The following is a 23,673-nucleotide window of genomic DNA, read 5'->3' as shown; positions in this document are numbered from 1 at the left end:
CAAGCTCTGTGTCTTCTCCTTCTCCATCTTCTTCCTACTATGAGTTGCTATCTTCCTTCTGTTTCCTGTTTCATCATCTTCAACATGGAGTAGAAGTAGAAAGCAAGTTATCTTTCCATTTTGGGACACTCAAGAAGAAGCATTATCAAAATCGTGTAGCCTTTTTGACAGGAATAACGCTCCAAAGAGTTTGCAACGAGGAAGATGTTCATGCTACAAAGACTCCACGAGGGAGATGAGAGATATCAAATCTGGTTGTTGAATTGAGGTACCTTTCGTGAACATAGGGGTTTCATTTAGAAATTTTTGGTAGAGGTATCTCATTTTCATGAAAGTTAAGTCTCATGGGGAATTGTAATTTACAAATTTTCACTGCGGTGCTTTTACCAAATCAACAATTTACACCTTCAATTATTCAATTTCACTACACTACTGCTCTGAGGCTGATTACACATCTTTATTGATGTAGGCTATGAAAGTTAAGTCTCATGGGGGAATTGTAATTTACAATTTTTCACTGCGATGCTTTTACCGAATCAACAATTTACACCTTCAACTATTCAATTTCACTACACTAGTGCTCTGAGGCTGCTTACACATCTTTATTGTTCCAAGTAGCCAATCAAAAGCTGACATGCAAGATAAGATTGTGGATGAGGTTAGACACTATAATATTGTGAGCACCATATCCTACACGGCTTCCACCTGGGTGCTATAATTCATAGGGTTTTAAACAGCATTTGCGCTCGTGTTTCGAATTCATCATGAATGGCAATCCATAAGCATACTTTACAAACATTGATAGTTTTGGGTGCGTGTAAGACTGACAAAAGACCGAGATTCACTCACAAGGAAAAGTAATTAGCCTCTGCGATCAAACGATCGGCTTGTCGTCTCTTCTGCTGAGCAGTTCTTTCACGACCCTTTGGTTCAACGGTGCAATCTACGCCAATTTACGCGAGCTGCAACGAGGTACGCGTACACACACACACTCTCTCTATCTCTCTCTCTCTCTCTCTCCACACACACGCTTTTTTTTTTTTTGTAAATCTCTCTCTCTCTCTCACACACACACACACACACACACACACACACACACACACACACATAATCCTGTCTGGACTTGCACGGTAGTTAAATTAAGTGATCTCCAAGGAGAACTGTGTGAGATAACCAAGGGAATGTAAAACTTTCTCTTTCGCTCATTAAGGTTGGGATCGTTTCCATACCACTTGTGGATCACAATGGCAGTTTGGCTGATAGTGGGAGTTGTGAGCTTAGTTTAACTGATGTGTAGAAGATTGCAAACGTGGTGACTCCTCTTCCTGAGAGAAGCCGATGTCATCTGTACATTGAAATCACGTGCTTTGTGAGGAAGATAGACAGAGCATAGTTTCACTCATTCGAGGCGGTTTTTGCCCGCTAGGGGATGTGAGTGTGTAGCATCCTTTGCCTGCTAGAACCCCCTACAAACCTTTCCACTTATTTGGCAATCATGGAAAGGTTGTGTTTATATAATGATATCGAAGAAAAGAGCCCCAACTGACCTGTAACACACTGAAAGATCCAAAGATCCTGCACACACTTCTGATAGCTAAGAAAACTACTTCCATCCTTGGAGACCCTTTTGTATATATAAATGACTATTCAAGTTAAGTCCGTCATCTAGAATTAGTCGCAAATGCAAAGTTTTATATTGCACAATTGGACACATCTCATGTCATACTAATCTGATCGGGGCAAGGCCAGAGACATGAGTTCTACATGTCCAAGACTAAGTGACGATGCTTCTCCCACCAAAGTATAACCCACATTGTAAAATCATGTATGCAAGAAGGGTTATGCATGGTTAGATACTAATGTTTTGTGTGAGAGGTGCAACAAAGAAGGGGAACCCTCCAAATCAGCCTAAATCAGTGGGCAACCCTCCATAGCAAATCTGCAAGGCCTAGGGCAGCCCTCTTGATGTGCAAACTAATAAAGGCAACGCAGAGCATGTTGAGATTAGGGAGGATATGAAAGAGAAGCATTCATGGTGTTAGCATACTAATGACAATTGCTAATTACACAATGGAAGTAGAGTAGAATGTAGACACAATACTAAATTGATTTTTCTTGCATAAAAGGTGTGTACAGAGTAACACTTAAGGTTTTGCATGGAGTCCCCCCCCCCCTCCTTCTCCTCCTCCTCCTCCTCCAAAAACATGAAAACAGGCTGAAAATCAGCAAGGTATAAGTCGGAGAATTGCCGGCAAAGTCACGGGATTGATTAGCTTCCAAAAGGGAAGACGAAGGGGCAAGGAGCGGGGCTCCGACTGTCCAAGATCGACAAGGAGGAAAGGCTGAAGTAGAGGTAAAACGCTAGTCAATCTGCTGGCTGTCCTGCTGCCAAAAACGCTAGTGTAACTGGTTGCTGTCCTGCCCAAAAAACACTAGACCAGAAGCTGGCTGAAAACTCCAGGCAGAGGAGAGGGTAGGTGGTGGCGATGAGGCAGAGAGGGAGGGACTCTAGAAGAAGATGCATATCCACAAAACGCTAGGGCTGAAGCAAAAAATGCTGGTCCCAAAAACGCTGATGGAGATGAAGCAATTCTTCGCGATGAAAATCTCCACAGAGTCTTCTCAGGTGTAGGCGATGGCTGATCCTCAGGCCTAGAAGCTCTGATACCATGTCAGAGTGTGCAACGGAAGGTGAGAGAGAGAAAGAGACAATGGCACGAGAGAGAGAGAGAGAGAGAGAGAGAGAGAGAGAGAGAGAGAGAGAGAGAGAGAGAGAGAGAGAGAGAGAGAGAGAGAGAGACATGACATGAGATAGATGGTGGAAAGGTTGGCAGCCCAATAACTCCAGATGGCTACATGGTGTGAGACAATACAAGACAATGAGAAAGAGGGTGCCCCCTCCTTTATATAGGAGAATAGGAGCTGGTCAGCGGGCAATAATCCTCAATATAGCCTAATGACCTAAAAATATGACCCTCCAATATAAATGGAGGAATATGTGACCAAAACAGGTCTAAAGTGGGAAATGAACAACTCTAAGTGTGCCTGAGATCCCTATCCAGCAGGTGTACGGGTGGCCAAACCACAACCAAGGGCGAGTGCACGTGAGTGATGAGGAGCCTGTAGACAGTGTGCGAAGCATCTGGAGATGAAGAATCTAACAATTTGCTACAGCAGAAACATATGGAAGCTCGTGCTCTGCCTCAGAGGGACTCAGATGAAGTCCCCTCGCCCTACCCCACGGAGACCACCATCCGACTTGCTTTGTCGCTAGCAGAGTAAGCGGGCCTTGCAGCAGAGGTAGAGCGCCTTCAGGCCACCTCTGTTATTAGTAAGATCATTGGCAATCGACCTATCAGAGGCAAGGTGCGCGACCTCCTACAGGCCTGTCTCCTACTAGAGGTGGAAAAGATCATCGACATACTTCTTCTCGGGCGACAATACTACCAGATCGAGTTTGAGACCCCCAAGATGGCTGCCAAGGTTATTTCGATGAGCCTGTTGGTCATCTGAGCATTTCCGAGAGTGGCGCCATGGTTTCGACCCAGCTTCAGATGTTCTTGCCGAGGAAGCAGATTTGCCTGTTTCGGTTTGCTTCCCCGGCCTGAGGAGAGAGTACAGCACTTGAGGCGGTCGTATAATTGGATTGCAGCCTTTGGAGGGTTGTGATGTTTTGTGAAGCCAAGCACTGGCGGCCCGGTTACCCAGTGAGGTGGATTAGGTACTGGAGCGATCCATCGACATCCCTTGAGCTTTCGACGTCACATGTAAGTGTTTGTGGCAATCAAATATGGTGGACGAGTTCCCACAGTTTCATGGATTGCCTAATGAGAATGCACAGACTTTTATTGAAAAATTGGAAGTCAATCGCTTACTCCGAAATATACTAGACCAAGCTATATTGTTGCGGCTGCTGCAATACAGTTTACAGGATGAGGCAAAAGTTTGGTTACACAATCATGAAGAGTTGGTACAGCCACAAACTCCAAGGGTGGTTTTGGACTACAATCGTGTGAAGCAAGCTTTCTTGGCACAATACAGATCCATTGAAGTGCCTGATAAAGTTTGACATGAAATTTTGGGGTACACTTGGAAGGCTAATCAAAGTGTTGATGATTTTGTCATGCAGTTCATCCGTTAATGGGATAAATGGGATCGGGCTTTGGGAAATGAGATCCTTCCATCCATGTTAAAGGAGGACCGTTTTGTGGCAAACTTAAAAGAAAGTCTGAAGTTCAAAGTTGAGCTGAAAAGGCCCGCCACCTTCGAAGAAGAAGTCACTATCGCCAGAGAGAAAGAATGGAAGGCTCAAAGACTTAATGAGTATGGGAAAGCGGTCCCTGTGCAAAGTAATGGTGGCCAAAAGGAGGAAAATCAGGCAGAAGCTGGAGGCCAACCTGTTCATAGGGCTGCTAATACTGAACAGTTACAACGAAATATGCAAGACATGATGACCATGATACGGGAATTGCGACTTAGTGTTCTTGGAGGTGGAGGCGGTCGTGGTCGTGGACGTGGCAGAGGAATGGCCTAGGCATGTGAAGCTCAACCTAACGCTAATGCGGGTCGTGGACAAGGCGGTTTTGAGCCGCAGAGAAGATTCATTCCTACCTGTTAATTCTGGTGAATTTGGTCATATCAGTACTTATTCTTCAAAGCCAACAAGGATGGGAGGTGATATGTTCCCACTTCCCCAACAGATTCATAACAGGGCTAATGATTATGCATTGGATATACGGGAGATCAAGGTACTGAATAGGAAAATTAGGCCTCAACCTCTGGTGTCATGTGGGTATTGTGCGGGTTGAAATGAAAGAAGCAGATGTGTTGCCTGTGGGCAAAAGAGAGGGGGAAGGCTATGCTGCATCATGTCCTAGCAAAAAGAAAGGGAAGGAGAAAGAGAGTGAAGATGCGAAAGCCAAGAGGAAGAGAAACCTCGTAGACGGTTTGAAGTGGCAGATTTACCTTTCGGAGAAGGTTAAACAACTTACAGTTTAAAGGAAGACCTGATTGAGAGGAAAGTACATCGTACTTTTGGACAGTTGATGAATATGGTGCCCAAACTCAAGAGGCTGTTGAAGTCATTAGTGAATCTAGAGAAAGAGCCGAAGCAGGGACAAGTCAGAGTGTTGGCTGTGGGAGAGTTACCCGACATTTGTCCTGTGGTGAAAGCTTGGCACAAAGGTGTTGACATGGGAGAGGCCTACATTGATGGAGGTGCTCAAGTTTGTGTGATCACACAGTTATGTGTCGAAAGACTGGGTCTCATTACATGCGGAAGCTTTGGGTTTAAATTCGACTAGCAAACCACGCCAAAGTGAAGTGTTTGGAGATGATTAAGAATTTGGAAGTTGAAGTCTTTAACGTGAAGGTTATAGTAAACTTTTATGTTGTGCCAGCTGGCTTGGGAGCTTTTCCTCTCATTTTGGGACGACCTTGGCTGAGAGCTGTCGGTGCTGTGCAAGATTGGGGCAAGGGCACAATTTGTGTGTATGGCAGGAAGGGTGAAAAGAGGGTGTTTGGTATGACTACCAAACAACCTATGGCACTAGAAGATGTGAATGAGAATGATGACTCTGAAGTTACCAGTGAAGATAGTTATGAAGATTCAGAAAGTAGCTCTGCTTCCAATTCCAGGGATGAGGGTGAAGTGTTATTCTTGTCGTTGGATGAGGAGAGAGGGAAGTGGGTGAAATGTTGCAAGTGTCAGGGAATATAAATGCTTCAAGCCGTTTAGAGCAACTTGAAGAGTTGATGCAACCTAAACAGGAATTGCCAGTGAAGAGAGAGTTGATTCAAAAAATGCTGAGTACTGATTTGACAAAGGAGAAAGAAGGGGGTACTTAGCAATGTTGGACAGGTTTCCAAATCTTTTCATCATTTCATAACAAGAAATAAGGGGTTTTGTTGGGGATCCTGTGAAGATCGAGCTAGTTGAAGGGGCAAAGCTAATAAGATAGAAATTAAGAAGGATAAATAAGGAGCAAATGAATGCTTTAAAGGAAGGAGTGGATAAGCTTTTGGATGCAGGGTTCATTGTGCCAGTGGATAATGCTGAATGGGTGAGTCCTGTAGTGGTCACTCCAAAGAAAGATGGGCGTTGGAGAGTTTGTGTTGATTACAAGCCATTAAATACAGTGACCAATAAAGATCCTTACCCTTTGCCTTTCATTGATCAACTTTTAGATGCAGTGGTTGGTTTTGAAAGATACAGTGTCTGTGATGGTTATTCAAGATAATTTCAGCTTATCCTTGTTGGTGAAGATCGAAAAAAGACTATCTTTATCGTGCCATGGGGTTGTTTCTGCTTTTGGTGCCTTCCCTTTGGGTTGACAAATGGACCTGGAGCTTTTGAAAGGAAAGTGGATTGGGTCCTTACCCCGTTCCTTGGGAAGTTTGTCAAACGATTCATAGATGATTTCTGTGTACACAGTTTAAGGAAAGAGCATGTTAAGAAGCTTGAAATGAATTTTGCTAGGTATGATGAATGCGGAGGTTAGTTGAACCCTAAAAAATGTCATTTGGCACAGCCAAGGGTGAAGCTCTTTGGACATGTGATTTCAGAAAATGGGATTGAAGCAGATCCAGAGAAAGTGGAGGCTTTGTTGTTACTGTCATCTCCAAAAGATACCATACAGCTGGCCACTTTCATACAAAAGGTTAAATATATGTCTCGTTTCATACCTTTGGCATCACAACTATTGTATCCATTGTAGCAAGCAGTCAAGAAAGATCCCTTGGAGTGGTCTTGTGACTGTGATGATGTTTTTGACAGAATCAAAGAGGGTTTGAGTACACTACCCATTATGCAAGCTTGGGAAAAGGAGTTTTATGTTAACCCATCAGTGGGAGATGATGCCATTGGGGTCATGTTGTTGCAAAAGGGGAAGGAATCTCAGTATATGAAGCTTGTTCATTATGCTAGCAGAGTAAAGACTCCCCATGAAAGAGATTTCTCTGAAATTGAATTGGTGATGACCAGTATGGTGTATGCTTGCAGACGATTCAAACACTACTTACTGCAAAAATCATTCACCTTTCTCACGAGTTATTTATTGCTTCCCCAACTGTTTAATAATTCAAATATATCAAAAACAGTGATGAGATGGGTTATTGAACTTCTGGAGTTTCAGTTCACTTTTTTGGTGGAAGTGAGTACTCGGGCTACCCTGACAGATTTACTCACTTATAAAGACACTTTGTTTTGGTTAAAGAAGAGGTGGTGCGAAAGAAGAAAATTGAGACTCTTGTTATCTCTGATGCTTCACTGTTATACTTCGATGGTTCTTATCGAAGAAGTCGTGATGCTGCTTCAGGAGGCATTATTATATATGATGCACAAGGGAATCTTGTAAGGAAACAAGGGCTGAAATTTGATGCAAAGAGTAACAATGAAGCAGAGTATATGGCCTTTGAAAATGGTTTGCACATTTGCTTACAGTTGAGAATTAGACGCTTGCAGGTCAAAGGACTTAGGAGATGCCTTGTTGGTCGTGAAGCAAGTATTGGGAGTATGCAATAATTAGAATCCTAAACTGAAGACTTTATGCTTCAAGGTGAAATCATTGCTCATAAAGTTTGAAGCATGGAGTTTGCAGTATATGGAGAGGTCTCAAAATGAAGAAGCTCATGATGCTGCCCAAGAAATGATCACTTGTGTGTTTGTGCTGAAGGCAAATGCCACTTTATATCATGGGAGGGAAGTGTTATCAAAGGAGATGAATTTTCTGTTGACAGGTGTCCTACCTGAAGGTTTAACATCTTCCAAAAAGTATGCGTTTATAAGAAAAGCTAAGAAATACAAAATACTTGATGATGTGTTGTACATGAAAGGAAGTGATTTGGTTTTGCGTCGTGTGCCCTGGAAAGAGGAAATCTACAAGATCTTTGAAGAAAATCACGAGGGATCTTGTGGAGGCCATTTTGCCATGAAGATCATGTTGCATAAAATTTTGCAAGAAGGCTATGTATGGCCAGGATTCAGAGGAGAGCTGATTGATTTCTTATGCGAGAAGCTCAATATACAGCATAAGTACAGTTCTCCTTATTATCCACAATGCAATGGTTTCAATGAGAGATTCAATGGAGAGTTAGTGAAAATTTTGACAAAGATGACCCAAACACATGGGAAGACTTGTGATTCGGAGTTGCCTTGTGCATTATGGTCCTACAGAACTGCTATCAAAACGAGCACAAGATTTTCTCCTTACCACTTGGTTTATGGCAAAGAAGCTTTATTGCCAATTGAAGTGGAGATTCTTGCACTCAAGTTATTGTCATTGGGAGATGAAGAGCAAACAAATGCTTGGCAGAAAAGGTTGCTGGATTTATAATGTTTACAATTGGACAGAGTTTTATCTTTGAGCTACTATGAGGAATTGTTAAAAAAGGCTCAGCTAAAAGCCAATGAATGCGTGGAGGATAAGAAAATTGAAAAGGGTGATTTGGTGTTGCGATACAATAGTAAGTTTGATAATACCTTTCAGAAGAAGTTTCAAATCAAGTGGGAAGGTCCTTTTACTGTTGTGAACAAATTTGATAATGGCACATATCAGTGGTGGCTGATTTGAGTGGTGCACAACATAAATATCGTATTAATGATTATAGGCTGAAGAAATACTTGGCACGTTTGATGACAATTGTGACAGATGAGATGCTATCAATAGAGGAAGACAGTGTGGAAACATTTGAGGATGTAGATGAGGTTTTTGGGATGAGATACAGCAGTTGCTCACCCTAGGAACCTCTGCTTGTCATGAATGATCAAGCAGGCAAGGGGGGGTTGGCCAGCTATGTCAGGCATTTTTTGGATGAGCATAAAGTCATTAAGTCATGCCAAAAAGCTTACCCACTAGCCTCATGTATATATGTGTACATGGCCTTGCAAGTTTTGGAAGTTGCCTTGTAAAAATTCATATACAAAGGTGTGATTTTGCTTGGGTGTTGATGTTTTGGGTTGTTTGAGTCCCCAAAACATGGTTTTTAATAAGTATTTTCAGCCGTGCTTTATAGCTCGTGAATCGGACTTATACATCATGATTTATGAGCGTCCGAAGCGGGCGGTTTCAACTTAGAAGGTGATTGCGGGTGCATGCGACAAGGGAAATTGGAACAACTTGGGGTTCTAAGATTAGAAATGTTGAAATTTGACATTTTTGGAGTTAGCCAAGGTGATGGGCTTCGGGCGGTGTGTTACGGTGCGTCATTCGGTGACCGAAGCAGCAAGTTATGCCACGGGGAAAGTTGTCCCAGAAGTTCTTATGCTTGGGGAGAGAGCTGGAATGTTTTGGGCTTGGGAGGAATGAAGAGGAGGTTGCCATGTGGCGGGGAGATTATTCCACATGAGAAGAGGAAAAGGGAAAGTGGGGGGTATATAGGGCACATTGGGTTCCCACTATAGGTGTATCAAAGGGAGAGGAGCTCTCTCAAGGATTGGCTATGGGGGCTCGTGGGCTCATGGAGAGGGAGATGACGCATTTTGGGAGTTTACACTGCCTGGACAAGCGCCTCGCCACTTATTTTGGTCCCCGGCCACTTGCCCCCACCCCATTCCTCGGTCAAAGGGTCACCAACAACTTATTTTTTATCCAAAAAAGGCCGAAAAGGAGGCAATTAAAAGATGCTTGAGGAGAGAACCTTGTCAGCTAAGAAGAGAGAAAAATCTTGGGGATAAAAGATAAGAAAGCCCCCATTTTAATAGCTGCAACACGTGCCCAACTCTTTCTTGCACAACTCATCGTTGAGCAAGAAAGAGTAGACCCCCGACTTTGAGCGGCCATAACTCTTTCATCCTTCATCTGTTTTTTGTCTATGGATACTCTATGGACATCCCCACAAGACGATCTTCGTCATGAAGTCCCTTGTTTCTCCTAATTTCGAGTGTGTTCCATGCTTGAAGGGTTTTTCATAAATCTCTACAGGTGTTTACCACAGGTGTTTTCGACCGTGCAATAGTTTTTCCTTCCAACGGTGTGGCTCGTGCGAGGCTATAGAGGCATTCATTTTCCTTCTCGTTTGCACACTGACAACGTGTTTTGGTTCGAGACACCCACGCCCTCTTGAAGGTAGTCCTTCTACCTAAGGTGAGTGGTGGGTGGCTCCGCTTGATGGTGGAGTATATAGGACTTTCGAACCAGTGCTTCATTTGCAGACAAATGGGCCACTTAGCGAAGGCCTGTCCTCGAAGGAGATCTCGGCCCACGTCGCATGCTCACCCCCCAAAGGCTAACTATGCAGGTACCGAGGACACAGGCTGGCACCTCGTCAAAGGCAAGTGACCAGTCAACTAATGGATGGTAGCAAGTGCACGGCCGCCGTCAACAGGGAAGGGCTTGCCACATCGCTTGCCATGTGGCCGTCCTCTCGCAGCCCAATAACATTGGGTTTCGATAGGGAACCGTTTTGACCCTTTGCAACAGGATTCCCCTCAGGAGCCTCCCTCCACCTTAGCTTCACCGTCGCCAGCCCTCCCCCCTCTCTGCCTATCGACTCCTTTGCCCGGCCTCCACCTCCCTCCAAACCCCCCGTTGCTGGGCTCTCAACTTCGTCACTCGACCCATCCTGCACTCCTCCTCCAGGCTCCGACATAGGAGATTGGGCACTCATCCGTAGCTCGACACTCTCTTGGTAGTGCTTTCACTACGAGCCGAGTGGCTCGGGAGGGACGACTCTACTTAAGGACCCCACTTTTGGAACATATCTCTTCTTTTGCGTCAGTCCCTCATGGATTTAACAATTTTGACATTGGCAGATGATGGGATTTCTTTGACTACAACTTCACCTGAATTCTCGACGACCCATCTTTTGACCTCGAGGTAGCTTGTTTCCAAGTACATGTCGTCTTTCTAGCTGCCAGAGGCACTGAAGCTTTGGATACAGCGGTAGTCTCTCCTTCTCGTTGCGTGGAAGGGATCACACAGAGTGCACTTTGCACCCAGTCCTAGACTGGCGTCAAGTCCAGGCTTTAGAGTTCTCACACCACAAAGGGGACCTGGGTGTGACAGATTTGATACCGAAACTTTGGCTGCTAGCCAAGTTCAGTGTGATGCCACCGTATGCAGTTGGATGTAGGCACATTGTGGTTCACTTCTTTACAGACACTCTAGAGTTCCCCTTGTTATGTATTTGTACATGAGAATTCTTGGACAGAGGATGTAGCACTACGGACTGCACGCTTTGCTTGGGCCTGGGTTGGACAACTACTACAAACATATTTGTCTCGGGGTTGCTTGGATGCTGACGACTAGCCATCCAAGCCGGCCTCAAAGATTGCGAGGCTCGTTGTTGTAGCAGCATTGGCTTTCTCTCATTGATCCCTTGAGGATTGTCTCATGGAATGTACAGGGTTTAGTTGGCCCCAATTTCTGCAGATGAGGGGTCGTTTGCGTCAGGAGCTATAGAGATGCCTTGTGGGTGGTATGATTGACATACTTATGCTACAAGAGCATCACCTTTGTGAGAGCCGCATTCGGCGTTGTGGTCAGATCTTGCATGGTCACTATGAGACCTTTTGGTCATTTGCTTTTGGGCCTGGAGGCATTCAGGGAGATTGTAGACTCATGGCAGCCGGCCATTGTGGGCAGAGATATTATTGTGCCAGACAGAGCCCAATGGATCACTATGCAGTTTCAAGGTAGTCTCATGGGCTTCTTGAACATCTATGCACCCAACCATGCGAGTGCACGAGCTGAGTTTTTGGCACAGATTGTTGAGTCCTTGCCTTATGTTGAGCAGTGGTGTGTAGGGAGGGATTTCAACATGTTGGAGGACCCTCAGATAGGATTGAAGGCAACCATGCTACTGTTCACGGGGCAGAGCTAGCAGCTTGGGAGCGTTTATGTATGACTCTGAGGATCTCAGATATATGGCAGCATGCATGTTTTGTTTGCCCAGCAGAAACTCTCTTTCTCTATATTTGACTGCAGAGTAGGGGGCGTGAATCTATCGAGGATAGATCGCTTTTATGCTAGTGATCACATTTGTGACATGGGAGGAACAGTTGGGGACGACTTTTCCGATCATGCGCCACTGATTCTCAGTGTGTCAGACAGACAGTCTAGTGACAGTGTCATGCTACGAATCCCAGAGAGGATTCTACTGGATACAGAGCTTAGAGAGCAGGTTGAGGCTCTTTGGACGGAGAGTTTGGACACGCAAGATACCCCTGCTGGAGTGGCCACTGGTCTTGCAGAGATTAGTCGTTTCTTCCTTCAAGAGTATGCAACTCGTTTGGCTGTGATCAAGGAGGAGGAGAGGCGGTTGTGATGGGGCATTGCTTCTTTGCAGCGGATGTAGGAGCGTCATCTTGGTAGCCCTTGGATGGAGGAGCAGTTGCAACAGGCTCGCGGCGAGGTATGCTTTATCGATCTTCTCTCTCATTTCTTCCGTTATCGTCATTTCCGCCACTATGATCTCTAAAGTTTAAATTGTGAATAATGAGTTACCATACTAACCTCTTCTATGTGTGATCGAGATAAGTCGGAGTATTGGAAAGTCATGGTGCAACAGATAGAGGAGTACGGCACCGGCTATGTGCCGCCATCTTCAAAGGCTCTCTGAACCACTTTGCTCGATTGAGAGAAGGCGATCGTGGAGCAAGCAACACTCAATATTCAACGGCTTTGGGCAAAACATGGCGTTTCTCTCATTGCTAACGGGTGGAGCGATACAAGGAAGAGATCTATCCATGGCCTCGTCGCATACTCGAGTGGAGAGATGTACTTTGTGCACTCTCATGATGCCACCGAGAGTGGCAAGTTCGTCGATGTCCTCTCTGCAGAGTGGACAACGGCTATATAAATGATCGGTGAGCAACACGTGGTGGCCTTTGTCACAGATGGGGAGGCATCAAACAAGGCAGCAATAGCTATTGTAGAGGGCTACTATCCGCATGTGACAGTGTGTTTTTGCATGGCACACTGCTTGAACAACCTTCTAAAAGACATCGGCAAGCTAGATTGGATTGCTGTAATCATTGCTGATGCAGTGAAGATTGTTACTTTCGTTAACAATCACAACTTGGTTCGGAGTGAGTACCTCAATAGGTCGGGCAGCAAAGTGCTTCAAAAGTATTCAGACACCCGCTTCGCATTCAACTTTCTTCTTGTGTACAGGCTGTTTGAATGTCAAAATGCGGTCCGACAGGTCTTCATCAGTGATAGTTCACCACCTCCCCCTATGCAAAGACAGTTGCAGGGATTTTGTGCAAAGATAAGGCAGAGGATCTTGTATTCTGGAAGGAGCTCAAGAGTCTAGATGCACAGGTAAAACCGGTGGTTCATTTGCTTCGAGTTTTGGATGGCATGGATCCTTGCATTGGCAAGGTTTATGAGGCAATGGACCGCATGATCGAGCAGCTTGCACAACTTGAGCCAAAAGCAGAGCGATATGAGGAGATCCACGCGCTTTGCAGCTCGAGGTGGAATTCATATGCCTCTCCTTTACACGGGGCAGCGTACATGGTGGATCCAGAGTTCCAAGATGCAGTGCAAGAGACAGATAGAGAATTCATAAACCAATTTACAGAGATCTTGGTTCTAGACAGAGATGGGCGACCCATTGTCAGAGATTAGTTAAGACAGTACAGAGAGATGCGGGGGTCATTTGGCAGTCTTGATGCTATGATTGATCGCAGGGAGATAGGTTCACTGCTATGGTGGGAGGACTATTTCTATGATGGCCCTTAGCTTCAGAGATTGGCGATCCGTATTCTCAGCCAGTTAGTTAGTATCTCATGCTTGGAGCAATTGTGGAGTACCTTTAGCCACATTGCTTCCAAGAAGAGGAATTGGCTTGGAGTGGAGAAGGCAATGATCTTGTCTTTGTCAGTGCAAATTTGAAAATGCTTTGCAAGAGTGCAGTTAAACAGACAGATCCTTTTACACAGTGGGAGATGGAGCAAGAGGCTCCTCAGGCTGATGGAGATGCAGAGCCACTGACAACAAGTGCATCATCTGTATCAACAATTTCTTCAATGACAACACTCGAAGCAACATTTGCCTTCGCAAGTTCTTTGGAAGAAGAGTCATGATTTTCACTTTTAGCATCACTAGAATCCTTCTTCTTCTTGCCCTGTCGTTTCTTTCTTTCAAGTTCCTGCTTGTAGTACCTGCAATCGGGCTTTTTATGCCCTTTGCGTCCACATTGATAGCATGTAACATCCTTGGACTTACCCGTGCTCTTACTCCTGTTATTGCCTCTATTGTTTGCATTATTCTTCTTTTTAGACCTGCCTCTTACATTATACACTGACCTGCTGCTTTCATCGTTGGTCTTTCTTCTAATCTCTTCATTGAGAATAGAACCTTGTACACCATCAAATGTCAAAGCATCATTGTTGCTCAAAGAGACAACCAAAGCTTCCCAACTGTCAGGCAAGCTTGTCACCAAAAGGCTACAAACTATAGTCTTGCAGTTGACTCAAGATACGTGTGAAAGCACTCAAGTGTTCAGATGCAGACTTAGACTTATCCAACGCCATTTTTACAAGCTTTCGCATAAGATGCACTCGATTCACAGGAGTTGTGTTCTCATACGTATTCGTCAATTTCTTCCAGATAGCATAAGCAGTGTCAAGACACTTAATGTCTGTGAGCACATCGTCAAACACTGCCATCTTGATGTAAGCAATTGATTTCTTGTTAAGCCTAGCCCAATTTTCATTTGACAAAGCTGCAGGTTTCACTTCCAAAAGTGCATCGTCCCAATCTCTCAAGAATAGGATTCTCTGCATTCTATCTTTCCACAAGTCAAAGCTAGAGCTGTCAAACCTTTTGATTTCATGGAGAGACTTTGACTCACTGCTTGTAGACGTATTAGAGGCCATTTCGGTGCAAAAAGACTCAAAAAATCATAGCTGTAATTTTATGACAGCAGGCTGGAAACTGAGATTTTAGCCTCTTACAGGCTCCATACTCAGTGTAGAAGAGCAAGAGATGGTAACAGTGTTACTGGCACTTTACCACAAGTGTATAGCAGTAAAGAAGGATGAATTTCAGCAGTAAAAGCTGAAATTTCAGCACACAAATAGGAAATACAATCCTTGTATGAATACTCCCACTTCAGCAGTATAACCAAAATGCATATGCATCAACCTCAAATTTGCAAATGGATTAAAAGCTGTTGCAAAATGTATTTTCAGCATTACATCAACTCAATGGCAAGCATCTCGGTCTCACATGTAAAATACATAAATGTGCGCATTCATAAGCTTTCCGATGCGTATAAACCTGCGCTTTCACGCAATTTCTTGAAAAACTCAAGAATAAACCTCAAATTCTCTACTCAAACTGTCCACAAATTGCAATACATGCACAAATGTCTGCAAAGTAGTGAAATTTCAGCAAAAGCCCCAAATTTTGACAGTCTAATTTCTGAAATTTCTGCAATTTCAGCAAAAATCCCAATATTTCCTCAACCTGTAAGTGCAATTTCCACCTGTAAAGCATCAAAATGCTGTGAAATTGCTGAAATTTCAGCCACCTGTAAAATGCCTCTTTCTATTGTTATTGATTTCGCTTGCTAATCTGTGTTGTTTCGCGAAAGCGAGACTCATTGTCTCAAAGCTTTCTCAAGAAGCTGTGGATTGGAGAGAGGAGAGAGAGAGTATATGGCTGAAAATCGTAGAGAGAGAGAGAGATTTGATTTGATTTGATTTTGTATTAACGTCCGCGGGGGGCCAGAAATGACCCATGGGACCTCAAAGTGATACATAGTCTCCCCTCACGGGGGTGTATGGTGTGGTGTGAGTTATTCTCTTTTTGTGTTCCTATGAGTGTCTTTTGATGCTCAAGTATGCGGGTGAGGTATGTTCCGAGAGCTGTAGGGGAGGGGTCTTTCTTGAATAATAGGTCCGCAAAGGTAGAGCAACCGCTTAGAAGTGGTTGAAAATTAGCCCGAACGTGAGCGTATTCTGGGCATTTCAATGTCACATGTGCTTCATCTTCGGGAGCTTGCATTGTACATGATGTGCATATCCGTTTAGAAGCATCAATTTTCAGCCAGCCCTCTGTTTCTATTTTGAGCATATGTGACCTTGTGCGCATCAAAGAGATGGCTCTTCGTGCCATGTGGGGCATGGGTGCTCGTATGTGGGCCTGGGCTTCCATTGGGTTTGTGCTATAGCCTTCCCAGTACTTTGTGTTGACATGCTTGCAATAGTATTCAAATTTCGAGCGGTGTTGCGTTGTCTTCCACTTGGTGTGGAGGCTATTTAGTAATGCAATTTCAAAATTCAGCATGTGTTCTCCCTCCTTGCCCTCCTCAATAAGCATGTCCACATATGCCTCTACATTCCATTTAGCGAAACATTTCTTAATGTCCTGTATGAGGCTCGATGACAGAAATAGAGAGAGAGAGAGAGAGAGAGAGAGAGAGAGAGAGAGAGAGAGAGAGAGAGAGAGGGTTGAAACTCGAAGAGAGAGAAAATGATTGCTGCTGCTTCTCGATGGGGAGACGTGCACGAAGCTGAGCTTTGATACCAGTTCGGAGGGAATGCTGGTAGTAGGAGAAGGCAGCACTGAGATTTTTTGCAGACTAACGAGAGAGAGAGAGAGAGAGAGAGGAGAGAGAGGGGAGGAGAAGAAGAAGAAGAAGAAGAAGAGAGTTTTAACGTCCTAGGAACTATCTCAAGAGACCTTAAAGATCTAGACGACGAGGAGAGTTGAACTCAATACTTGTTATTCAAGAGGGAAATGGCATAATGAATCTACCACAGTTGAGAGAGAGAGAGAGAGAGAGAGAGAGAGAGAGAGAGAGAGAGAGAGAGAGTATGCAAAGTTGGGCGTGTGCTATTCGGCATACCTTTCAATATTATGTTTTATTGATATTTGGGTACATGTATGAGGGTCACTTTAAGTGACCCTAAGAGTGGTTCACACCAAGGAATAAAAAATGTACAAGGGTGGCCAGAGGGCCTTGAGACCCAACATTCTAGTTCTAATAGTACAAAGAAAGATGTACTTATAGAATATGTGTGGACTATTGAACGCTTAATCAGATAACCATAAAGAATAGATTTCTTGTTCCTAGTATAGAAGATCTATTCAATAAGGTACAAGGGTCTACCTACTTTAGTATAATAGATCTCAAAAGTGGTTTTTTCTGATAAGGATTGTGTTGGAAGATATTCATAAGATGGCCTTTCGTACAACTTTCGTCATATATAAATTCCTTGTACTTCCTTTTGGGTTTACCGATGCGTCAACTCTCTTTAATGGAATGATGGAGAGACTCTTTAGACCTCATCGAGGCTTCACAGAAGTGTTCTTCGACGACATTATCATCTATTCATAGTCAACAAGGTTACGAAAATGAATTTCCTACCTTCCAAAAGTATTTTCCAACTTAATTTGCCCACTTAACTCTGTGGAAAATATAAAAGGACAAGTGAAGTTGATTTAAGTGCTTACGGACTGATGTCACAAATTGTTGACGTGTCAAGCCACTAAAGACCCGAGCCAGCCTACAGATCCAGGCCGAGGGGCCTAAACCATAGTTACATGCAACAACGGGTCGGGGTTGGGAATGGGGACGGGGACGGGGACGGGATGACAAAAGTTAGGGAACGGGGACGGGGACGGGGGTCGAAATGGCAAAAAAAAAGAGTTTTTTTGGCATTTTTTGACCTACACATGCCACACACATAGAGCATCACTTTGACCACAAGTTTACACTAAATAGACCAAAGAACATGAGTTATAGACGCAAATGTGCTAATAAAACATCAATGGATACAAAATGAAAAGTACATGCGACAAGGGCTCAAAAAGGAAAAGGATAATAAAAAGTATGAAGGGCTAGGTAGAGGAGTAGACTCTAGACTCTAGAGTCTAGATCTATAGTGATCAATGATCATCAAACTCCGGAAGTGCTCGCCTATTGAATCTCCACATCTTCGTCGTAGTCGAGGTCGTCAGCGAGGCCTCGCTGAAACCGGCCCGTGGGGCGGTAGGCGTTGGCTTTCACCCGAAATTCTTTACTTTAGACACACACACAGAGCACTTTGCAAAGGGAACTTGCGACGGGAATTAACACTTATGCACACACACGGCTCAGAAGCTAGAATGCCCCGAGCAGACGCTGATAATCCGTAGGGCCCAAAATTGGCTCCCCTTTCGGTATTTCTTTATTCTTTGAGAGGGTAAATTACAAAGAAGCGTCCTGGGAATCCTTTATCTGTATCAAGCTAGATACCACTTGTTTTGGCGAAATTTCGGCAGCATAACAGCCCCAAAACTTGTGCGAAACCAATTTCCCTGCTAGAACTTTCTTCCACTAGCATAAACCCTCTGATTCTTGCCCAAAAACAGTAAATTCAGCATGCTGTATTTATTGGTTTTTGCCTTGTTTTCAGCCCCAAACAGTCCCCTAACTGTCCTCTGCCAGTGGAGCACTATTCCCAATGGTTCTGGCGTCCGTATGGCTGAAAAACAGTCAATTTACAGTGCATACAGAGCGCTGAAAACGCACCTGTACGGTGAGGTTATGACCCTCACCGGTGCTTGCTTTGGAGTAGCAGTCAGCTACCCCTGTTCTTGCTCAAGGAGGCTCTTGCCTCAGCACAAAAGCATGAAACCACACAACTGTACATCAGTTAAATGAAGAGCCCTCTTGTGGGGCATCACATAATTGCACGTAGGGGGGAGAGAGAGCAGTGTGTAGTGTGCAGGTCATCACTCCTAGCACCACACTGTACATAGAGAGGAAAGCAAGCACTCCATAGCTCTTAACCTGTGTGACAGCTTCTCAATGAAGCATCCCCTCAGCATAAATCGAGCGCCCCCTCTGTTGCCTTTGACCTGTAATGCATTTGTGAACAAATAGATGCAAAAAGGGGAAGTTTTCCATGGCTGCCAATACCTGCGTATCGCTGAAAACGCTGCAAAACAGCCCTGAAAACACGCATTTGATGCCTTGCAATGTTGAAAATGAGCTTCTTGGTCCAAGGTAAAGTCATGGGAAGCTCAAAAATGCAAAGAAATGGCTGAAAATAACAGTTATTAGCCTCCAAAACTGCTCCAAAAAGTCAGTTACGAGTTCTCATCTCCTAGACTTGGTAAATTGGCCAAAAAGTGCCACTTGGCACTCATAGCCCTGAAAACACGCATTTGATGTCTTGCAATGTTGAAAATGAGCTTCTTGGTCCAAGGTAAAGTCATGGGAAGCTCAAAAATGCAAAGAAATGGCTGAAAATAACAGTTATTAGCCTCCAAAACTGCTCCAAAAAGTCAGTTACGAGTTCTCATCTCTTAGACTTGGTAAATTGGCCAAAAAGTGCCACTTGGCACTCATACATGCAATTTCCCCGCATTGGGCTTCCTGCTTAAAAATCTCTCAACTGGTGCATCAATTGACTTTGCAGCAGAGTAATAAAATGTTCCCCTTGTCATTCCGAAGGTAATGACGCCAACACATTTCACGGCCCAAAATAGCAGGTCCCTAAATTTTAGGAAATGATTCCGTTGGGCTCCCTGTGGTCATCTGACCATCTATCCTCATTGGGACCGCATCCAAAAGTGCCATGTGGCCCAACTATCGGATACTTTCTGTTGGTGATCCCACCTTGACTTTATGCCTTTATTGAGTTCACTGCCTAGTATCCACCAACTTGCTAAGTGCGACGGGGATACCTACATGATCTTGCACTGAGCCTAGACATCCTCTTACTATACGAATTCCAGTGCCGACCAACTTCCCGTCTGCGGGTGAAACTACCGTTCACATTGGCTATACAATGTCCGACCATTTGCAACTTCAAAAAGAGGGTCTCAAAAATTAAACGAAAATCATTGGAAAGAAACCAACAACTAAGGTTAGCAGTTGCCACGTCCTCGTGACATACCCCCCTCTTGAAATCGCAAACGTCCTCGATTGCATACCATAAATACATGCCATAGATGATCTTGTGTGGTAAGCACCCTTTTATCATCGCATGTATCCGCAAGAAAAACTGTCAAAACATATGTACAAATGACTTAATGAGACCTTCATACATTTGTCAAACTGTACACTGCTGTTGCACTGAATCCATGAGTACATTTGATGTGCTAGCTCTATCATTACCCCTCCTTTGCAGACATTGGGTTGGGGCATACGTAGGCTGTAACCCAAAGGCCTCAGGGTAAAGCTGCAATACATTTGGTGACTCTGACAGTTTATGCTCTTCCATCCACTTTGCATCTATAGGTGGATAGTTCTTGAACTTCACCACATAGCATCTTGCAACCTGTCCCTTAACTTTTTACCTGTGCCAGAGGCTCTTGCCTCTGCAAACGAGCATAATTCCACAATACTCTGACGTACCACCCACGACCAAATAAGCTCAAATTTCAAAATGATTTACCGATGCGTCATAGAATCCAAGCAATCGCCTCAGAGAATCGGCAAGCAGCGTGTCACCTGGCAGGCCCACATCACTCCCGCAGGAGATCTAGTGGCCAATCTACCACCATGAGACCTCTCCCTATCTCATCTTGGTTCATACTTGCAAACCCTAAAAACGCAGCAAAAAATCAGCCCTAATTTGACCACTTTTTGGTAGGGCTTACATGTGGAATTTCCTGTCTGTCCTGTGAAGAGTAACCCTCTTCCATAATGCCCTTCCCTTTGTCGGCCATAGTGTAATCCCGCGTTTCTGTACTCTGTGTCTTTACCCAAAACAGCCGAGGCTCACTCTTTGAAGAAAAAGTGATTGATGTCCCGGCAACGGAACCTTGAAACCGACCCATGGGGCGGTAGGCGTTGGCTTTCACCCGAAATTCTTTACTTTAAACACACACACAGAGCACTTTGCAAAGGCTCCCCCACATGTAGACAAGCGGCATAGCATAAGCCAATTGAATGCAAATCTTGTCTCTGAATATTTGAGCAAGGACAAGTGGCTCCTCTTTGAGAACTCGTGGCACACTTTTTGATGGTTGAGCACAAAGGTCACAATTTGATTGGCGTCACTAATGGTGGGTGAAATCCATGACAAACTCCCTATGTCCTTGAGGAGGTCGTTGAGGCAATGCGCCATGCAAAATGTGACATGGATAGTGGGATACATGCTTTCAATGATAGCCCCGACTGCCCTATTTGACGCGCTTCCAGGTGCAACCATTTGAGCTGTTTTGAAGAGAATCTTGTCGTGTCGCGTGAAGGCCTCCATCCATCTAGGCGCGGCTGACTTGAGAGGTGTGAGCCACTCAGCTAGTACTGCCTCTGTGATATTCTGACACATGCTCTGCACCCTTCTCATGCCCTGTAGTTGGATGCTCTGAAGCTCCTCTGACAAGCGTGAAAACTGTAGCCAGTCACCTAAAGTGCGTGTTGGACCCTTTGCCATGGGACCCCAAGAAACATGAGGCCTACTATCAACCAAGTGGCCTCTCTAAGTGCTAACCATGGGGTTCCAAACAAGGGGCTGTCTCAGGCGCTCCTCCGTGAAAGTAGGCTCTTGCTGCTCCAGGCCTCTCCGCAGCCGCTCTTACGAGTGAAGCAAACTCACAGCAAAACGGTCCTCCAGTTTCCTGCTCAGGGCAACTCTGCGCATCTCTGTGAAAATCCATCTGGTCAAAGGTCGCCAAGGGCCTCCAGCCCCTGAGGAACTTTGGCACTAAGCGGTTGAAGCAAAAAATTCTTCCAGGGCTCCTCCCCTGGAAGTAATCCTCTGACAACAAACTTCCCAAGAAGGGCTCTACTCTGCTGTGCTGGGTCTATGATCTCTAACCCTCCCTGAGAACAAGGAAGAGTGATGACTTGCCAAGTCACTCTCACCCGGGCTATCTGAGTGTCCCGCCTTGACCAAAGAAAGTTCCTGATCAGCCTCTCTACCTGGCTGATGCAGGAACTCGAAAAGATCCAACAAGAAGTGATGTACCACATAGTGACCAACAACACCTGATTGGCCACTACAACTCTGCCTGCCAAAGAAAGTCGTGCGGAGCTCCAGTGTAACAACTTCCTCCTGATGGACAGGAGGAGGGGAGCAATCTTCTACTCAAGAGACAAGTCCAAACCAACCTGACAGCCCAAGTAGCGAACTGCAGTCCCTAGGGGAATCCATCTGAGACCCTCACCTGGCAGCCAATCAAGCGTAGGAGCACTACCAACCGAGAAAGCCACTGTCTACCAACAACGGCAGGAAATGTCTCCACGTGCGAGGGAAATTAACAATTTCCACCCACACCGGGCATTTGTGACGAATAAGACTTTGGTAATCTTTAGTGAGTGCCCACGAAAGAACATGTGTCCTTTGCGTATTAAAAAAGAGGGGAGACACCTCAAGCAGAAGATTTCTAGCTTCTGTATCTGCGAGCAGAACTTCATAAAGTCCACGTGCACCGAAGTAAACGCCACAGACAACTTGTCGTTTAAGGAGAAAATCGACCCATTGCCTGACATCTTGCGCAGTAGGCATTTTCCCCGGGAAAAACAGGATAACTGCATTCATAGCATACTGCGAGATTGGGTCCATGAGGTCCTGCACGGGTATGTGCACTTCAAGAGCAGGCGCCTGACTATTCCAGGCTTGTCGAGCCTCCTGAAAATCTTCATACAAACAAGCCTTGATCTCCGAAGCGGCCTCCGAGGCAAGTTCCATTGCTTTCGGACAGTTAAACACACACAACGTGTCGAACATAAATAAAAAAAACCTCGCCAGACAAAAGCAGACATCTAAAAAACTCTGCGAGAAACCAACCAAAGCTCTGTACAGAAATTACAAAATAATGCACCCAAAGCCACAAGAGCAATATATCAACACATTCTGCCCTTTCCACACTTCTGAGCGTGACCCACTGCAAGCGGTTACCAAAACTGAATTCCAAACTTCTGAGCGTGACACATCTGTAGCCCACACCCCCTCAAGGTTTCAAAATTTGCGCACTGCCCAACTGCTGACTGATGCGGTCTCTGTCACGCAGGCAGAGCGCAATCCAGACAAAATACCTCAGGGAAGCAGGCTCGCGCAGAGGCTGGAATAGGCCTGCTTGCAGGTTCTGGTTAGGGCTTGGGCAGAGCTCACGCAGGGCACAAATTTCATGACAAACAACTGCCATGTTGCAGGCTGGGTGCGCAGAGCACCAGCTCGCTCACAGAGGAACGTGCAGGTCGCGAACACACCCACCACGCAGGGCTTACTTTCTCGCTCGCTCACACACACACACACACACACACACACACACACACACCCACACCCACCCACCTTTTTCCGGTGGAAAAGAAATTATTAAAGATCAATGTACAAAGTTGCTGAACTCAAGAAACGGTTCAGCCATTAGCCAAAACATTCTGCAAACAAAATTGACTGAGGTCTATGCAATCCTTGATAAGTTTGTCAGACAAGGATTGATATTATGATCTTTGAAAGCAAGGGTAACCATCAAAAGTCGAAGACTAAAAAATTGCAGCATTTTGTAATTTTCATAATGTCGAGAGAAGCCAAAATTGAGCCCAAGCGAAGAAGATCATATGAGGCTTCAATTGCATAAGAAGTGAGCCAAACATCAAGAGCTTTTTTTCAAAGTGAGAAGATGGAAATCTGAGCTGGTGAGAAGATGACACCCCACACACACACACACACACACACACACACACACACACACACACACTATGAATGCTAGTCTTGCTAATCCACCCTAACCCTAAGACAGGATGCTTCTGTTGAAGAGAGCTAGTGACCTAAATTGCCAC

General features: G+C 44.8%; 1 protein-coding gene across 2 annotated transcripts in view; it reads left to right on the top strand.

The window, feature by feature from the left end:
- The first annotated feature begins 732 nt into the window (after positions 1-732).
- LOC147420442 (phosphoinositide phosphatase SAC8-like) overlaps positions 733-23,673 on the top strand; it is a 73,663-nt gene continuing 50,722 nt past the window's right edge. Inside the window, exon 1 of one of the 2 annotated variants that reach the window (XM_086505130.1) lies at positions 733-972. The gene's annotated coding sequence lies outside the window, so the exon portion shown is untranslated. The remainder of the gene's footprint in view (positions 973-23,673) is intronic. The other variant, XM_086505129.1, reaches the window with a different exon arrangement.

This window comes from Adiantum capillus-veneris, chromosome 28 (genome assembly GCF_014529385.1).
Source record: "Adiantum capillus-veneris isolate H3 chromosome 28, ASM1452938v2, whole genome shotgun sequence".
NCBI classification, from domain to species: Eukaryota; Viridiplantae; Streptophyta; class Polypodiopsida; order Polypodiales; family Pteridaceae; genus Adiantum; species Adiantum capillus-veneris.
The sequence above is the reverse complement of the archived record's forward strand: the minus strand, read 5'-3'. Positions and strand labels throughout refer to the sequence as shown.